At 40.7% G+C, this 5,616-nt stretch overlaps 1 non-coding gene across 1 annotated transcript; it reads right to left on the minus strand.

Moving 5' to 3' along the window:
• Positions 1–4,126: 4,126 nt before the first annotated feature.
• LOC141681726 (small nucleolar RNA R71) lies at positions 4,127–4,233 on the minus strand. Its single transcript, XR_012559152.1, has one exon. It is a non-coding gene; the product is annotated as a small nucleolar RNA R71 (small nucleolar RNA).
• Positions 4,234–5,616: the final 1,383 nt, after the last annotated feature.

Here is a 5,616-nt window from a genome sequence, read left to right on the forward strand (position 1 = left end):
TGCTAGTTTTCTTTGCTTGAACCTATTACTCTTGTGACGTACTCTGGTTTAATATAATTAGTTTAGTTATTATTCTCTTGTGTTTGTATATCATGTTTTCATATGAACCCATGATGTCGATAAGTGCTATCATGGGCTAATCGTGATCATGGGGTCGTAACGGATTTACTATGGAATTCTTTAGTTAGTTGTTTAATACCTTAGTGTGTGATGATTGTATGATATCTAGTATTGGTTGTGCGTATTCGTCTTATGTGCGTCGCGAACATATAAGATAGGGTGTTAATCTCTTGTGAAGCGACGGTGGATCTCGAGATTTAGAACTTGTCATGCTAACATAGGTTCATGTATGATGTTACATGATTAGTGGGTAACTCTAACCGTTTTATTCGCCCTATATAATCAAAAGGAATAACTTGTGCTTAAATCATTATGTTGTCAATTTCTGTAGACATATAGGGACTCAACATAATTGATGCTTATTCAACTTCTATCTTAAATGTGGATATTTGGTAGAATGGTATTAGTACAATGAAAGTTGGCTTTTATCAGTTTCGTGTTATTCGATTAATATCATCACTGTTGCAGGCTAAGGGTAATAACAATAACTATTGAAGGAAGTAATAATGAAGTTGTGATCTCATGAGTGTTTTAATATTATTAATTCGAAGTGTTAATTAAGTGGTTAATTACGTAGTTAATTGTAGTTAATATTTAGTCAACAATTCTAAGTGTTAGTGTCTTAATATTGAGAAGTAATCATACATTGGTGAGTGAGTTTAATTGAACAATAATTAGTCTGAGTATCTGTGGGAACGAACTAGAAAGTATTCTATATTACTTGCGAACGCGTATACTTGCGTGTATTATTAGCGCGTGTTTTCGTCCTAACAAGTTTTTGGCGCCGCTGCCGGGGACTCGGCGTATTTGTTTAGTTTATGTACTTACCATCATTAGTCGTTAGGACTCAGTGATTAAGACGTATTTGTTACTTATTGTTTCTGGTTGTGTTTAGGTACTTTAGCGAGCGTTTATGCAAACTCGTTCTCGTACTCGCAAGAGGACTTTAGATACAGCTGAAGAGACAGACGAAGTTCTTGATATTCCGGAGAAGATAGATTTTGAAGATTCGGATTCAGGAAGTGAGCAGAAAGAACCAGTAATCATGGGTGATCGTATTGTTCAGGCCGATCCAACTCTTATGGACTTTTCTCGGCCTAAAATTGATGACATTCAGTCAAGCATTCTTCATCCGGCTATTCAAGCTAACACCTTTGAAATCAAGACGGGCACTATTCAGATGGTGCCGAATTCTGTTTCTTTTGGAGGAGCTGCGACTGAAGACCCCAACATACACATAAGGAATTTTGTCGAGATCTGCAGTACTTTCAAGTATAATGGCGTGACTGATGAGGCTATCAAGCTGAGGCTTTTCCCATTCTCACTGAGGGACAAAGCTAAGGACTGGTTACATTCTGAACCAGCTGGGTCCATCACTACTTGGCAAGATCTTGCGCAAAAGTTTCTGGTGAAGTTTTATCCGATGGCAAAGACTGCTGTTATGCGGAGTGCTCTTACTCAGTTTGCGCAGCAACCTATAGAATCTATGTGCGAAGCTTGGGAACGCTACAAAGAAATATTGAGAAAGTGTCCACATCATGGAATGCCCGATTGGATGGTGATCACTGGTTTCTATAATGGTTTGGGGGCCCAATCTCGGCCCATGCTCGATGCAGCAGCTGGAGGCGCCTTGTGGGCCAAAATCTATACTGAGGCTTATAATCTTATCGAGACTATGGTTGCAAATGAGCATCAAAACCCAACTCATAGGATGATGCCTGGGAAAATAGCAGGTATTCTGGAAGTCGATGCAGCCACTGCTATTGCAAGCAGCTCCAAGCGCTATCTATGAAGGTCGATTCTCTAGCTACATATGGAGTTAATCAAATAGCTATGGTCTGTGAGCTTTGTGCAGGTTCTCATGCTCTTGTCAACGAATCTGTTCAGTATGTGAATGATAAGTGGCATTTTATACCACTTATAGCGTCTTAAATTGGTGTCTTGAAATCAAGTATTTTGTGTATTTGATGCGATTTTCTAGTGTTTATGCATTTCTGGGTTTTAGTTGCATTTCGGGGGAGGAATCATCAAGAATAAGCCTTGCCATGTGTTCACCATTGCGAGAGGAAAGAAACGGGCAGATTACGGCGAAGAAACGGAGCGAAATCAGAATTTTTCCAGTAGAGGTCTGAGCGCCCGCTCAGCATTGCTGAGCGACCGCGCAGCAAGCTGAGCGCCCGCTCAGCTATGCTGAGCGGCCGCGCAGGGTCGGGAAAAAAGACAAATTATTTTAGGACTTCTACTTCTGTTTGGTTTCCACTTCTATGTAATCTGAGTTTTATGGGACTATGATATAAGTAGATTTGAGACGTTTTCACATAGGGGGATTGAAGAAGATTGTGTTTTTACGTAAGGAGCGAAGGAGATAAGGAAGAAGACCGATTTAGCACACCGCAACGAAGAGGAAGCATATATTCTTGTGATTCTTATTTCGTTGTAACGTTGGATGCTAGTTTTCTTGCTTTGAACTTATTTACTCTTGTGACGTACTCTGTTTTAATATAATTAGTTTAGTTATTATTTTCTTGTGTTTGTTTATCATGATTTCATATGAACCCATGATGACGATAAGTGCTATTATGGGCTAATCGTGATCATGGAGTTGCAGCGGATTTATTATGGAATTCTTTAGTTAATTGTTTAATACTTTAGTGTGTGATGATTGCATGATATCTAGTATTGGTTGTGCGTATTCGTCTTATGTGCGTCGCGAACATATAAGATAGGGTGTTAATCTCTTGTGAAGCGACGGTGGATCTTGAGATTTAGAACTTGCCATGCTAGCATAGGTTCATGTACGTTGTGCATGATTAGTGGGTAACTCTAACAGTTTTATTTGCCCTATGTAATCAAAAGGAATAACTTGTGCTTAAATCGTTGTGTTGTCAATTTCTGTAGACATATGGGAACTCAACATAATTGATGACTATTCAACTTCTATCTTAATTGTGGATGCTTGGTAGAATGGTATTAGTACAATGAAAGTTGGCTTTTATCAGTATCGTGTTATTCGATTAATATCATCACTGTCTCATGCTAAGGGTAATAACAATGGCTATAGAAGGAAGTAATAATGAAGTTGTGATCTCATGAGTGTTTTATTATTGATAAATTGAAATGTTAGTTAAGTGATTAATTAAGTAGTTAATCATAGTTAATATTAATCAACAATTTTAAGTGTTAGTATCTTAACATTGAGAAGTAATCATACATTGGTGAGTGAGTTTAATTAGACAATAATTTAGTCTGAGTCTTTGAGGGAACGAACTAGAAAGTATTCTATATTACTTGCGAACGCGTATACTTGCGTGAATATTAGTGCATGTTTTCGCCCTAACAAGTTTTTGGCGCCGCTGCCGGGGACTCGGCGTATTTGTTTAGTTTATGTACTTACCATCATTGGTCATTAGGACTCAGTGATTAGGACGTAGTAGTTACTTTTTTTTTTGCGGTTGTTTTTTAGGTACTTTAGCAAGCGTTTATGCAAACTCGTTCTCGTGCTCGCAAGAGGACTTTAGATACAGCTGAGGAGACAGACGAAGTTCTTGATATTCCGGAGAAGTTAGATTTTGAGGATTCGGATTCAGGAACTGAGCAGAAAGAACCAGTAAACATGGGAGATCGTATTGTTCAAGCTGATCCAGCTCTTATGGATTTTTCTCGGCCTAAAATTGATGACATTCAGTCAAGCATCCTTCATCCGGCTATTCAAGCTAACACCTTTGAAATCAAGCCAGGCACTATTCAGATGGTGCAGAATTCTGTTTCTTTTGGAGGAGCGGCAACTGAAGACCCCAACATGCACATAAGGAATTTTGTCGAGATCAGCAGTACTTTTAAGTATAATGGCGTGACTGATGAGGCTATCAAGTTGAGGCTTTTCCCATTTTCACTGAGGGACAAGGCTAAAAACTGGTTACATTCTGAACCAGCTGGGTCCATCACTACGTGGCAAGATCTTGCGCAAAAGTTTCTGGTGAAGTTTTATCCGATGGCAAAGACTGCTGCTATGAGGAGTGCTCTTACTCAGTTTGCGCAGCAACCTACAGAATCTATGTGCGAGGCTTGGGAACGCTACAAGGAAATGTTGCGAAAATGTCCACATCATGGAATGCCGGATTGGATGGTGATCACTGGTTTCTATAATGGTTTGGGGGCCCAATCTCGGCCCATGCTCGATGCAGCAGCTGGAGGTGCCTTATGGGCTAAAAGCTATACTGAGGCGTATAATCTTATAGAGACGATGGCTGCAAATGAGCATCAAAACCCAACTCAGAGGATGACGTCAGGCAAGGTAGCAGGTATTCTGGAAGTTGATGCAGCCACCGCTATTGCAGCCCAGCTCCAAGCGCTATCAATGAAGGTTGATTCTCTGGCTACGTATGGAGTTAATCAGATAGCTATGGTTTGTGAGCTTTATGCAGGTTCTCATGCTACGGATCAGTGTTTTCTTGTCAACGAATCTGTTCAGTATGTGAATAATTATCAGCGACAACAGCAGCCTGTGTCAGCGACCTATCATCCTAACAACAGAAATCATCCAAATTTCAGCTGGGGGAATAATCAGAATGCTATTCAGCCACCATATCAGCAAGGAGTGAGTAAACAGTTTAACCCACCTGGATTCCAGCAACCACAGCAGTATGCTACAAGGCAATCATATCCGCAACAGGGAAGTGCAGCTACACCTACTAGTGCTGATTTTGAGGAACTTAAGCTGTTGTGCAAGAGTCAGGCGGTTTCTATCAAGACCTTGGAAAATCAAATCGGTCAATTAGCCAATGCAGTGCTCAATCGTCAACCTGGCACTCTTCCCAGTGACACGGAAGTACCAGGCAGGAAGGAAGCTAAAGAGCAAGTCAAGGCTATTACCTTAAGGTCTGGAAAAGTAGCTGATGCTGAAAAGGCAAAAGAAGTAGAAGCTGAAATTAGAGGTGAAGAATCTAAGCAAAAGGAGAAAGCGGCGGAACCAAGGAAGACTACTATTGAACACACTCTGCCTGAGGCTAATACAGGGGAGAAACAGCTCTATCCTCTACCACCTTTTCCTAAGAGATTGCAGCAACAAAAGCTGGATAGACAGTTCGGGAAGTTTCTGGAGGTGTTCAAGAAACTTCACATCAATATACCTTTCGCGGAGGCTCTAGAACAAATGCCTAGTTATGCGAAGTTTATGAAGACTATTCTTTCAAGGAAGGTGAAACTGGATGACCTTGAAACCGTTGCTCTCACGGAAGAATACAGCGCTGTTCTGCAGCAAAAGTTACCACCAAAACTGAAAGATCCAGGAAGCTTCACCATTCCTTGCACAATTGGCAATCTGACGTTTGACAAGTGCCTTTGTGATTTGGGAGCAAGCATTAATCTGATGCCGTTGTCGATCTTTAAAAAGCTGGATCTGCCTGATCCAAAACCCACATACATGTCGCTACAATTGGCTGACCGTTCCATTACTTACCCAAGGGGCATAGTTGAGGATGTGCTCGTCAAGGTGGA

This window comes from Apium graveolens, chromosome 8 (assembly GCF_009905375.1).
Source record: "Apium graveolens cultivar Ventura chromosome 8, ASM990537v1, whole genome shotgun sequence".
Classification (NCBI taxonomy): domain Eukaryota; kingdom Viridiplantae; phylum Streptophyta; class Magnoliopsida; order Apiales; family Apiaceae; genus Apium; species Apium graveolens.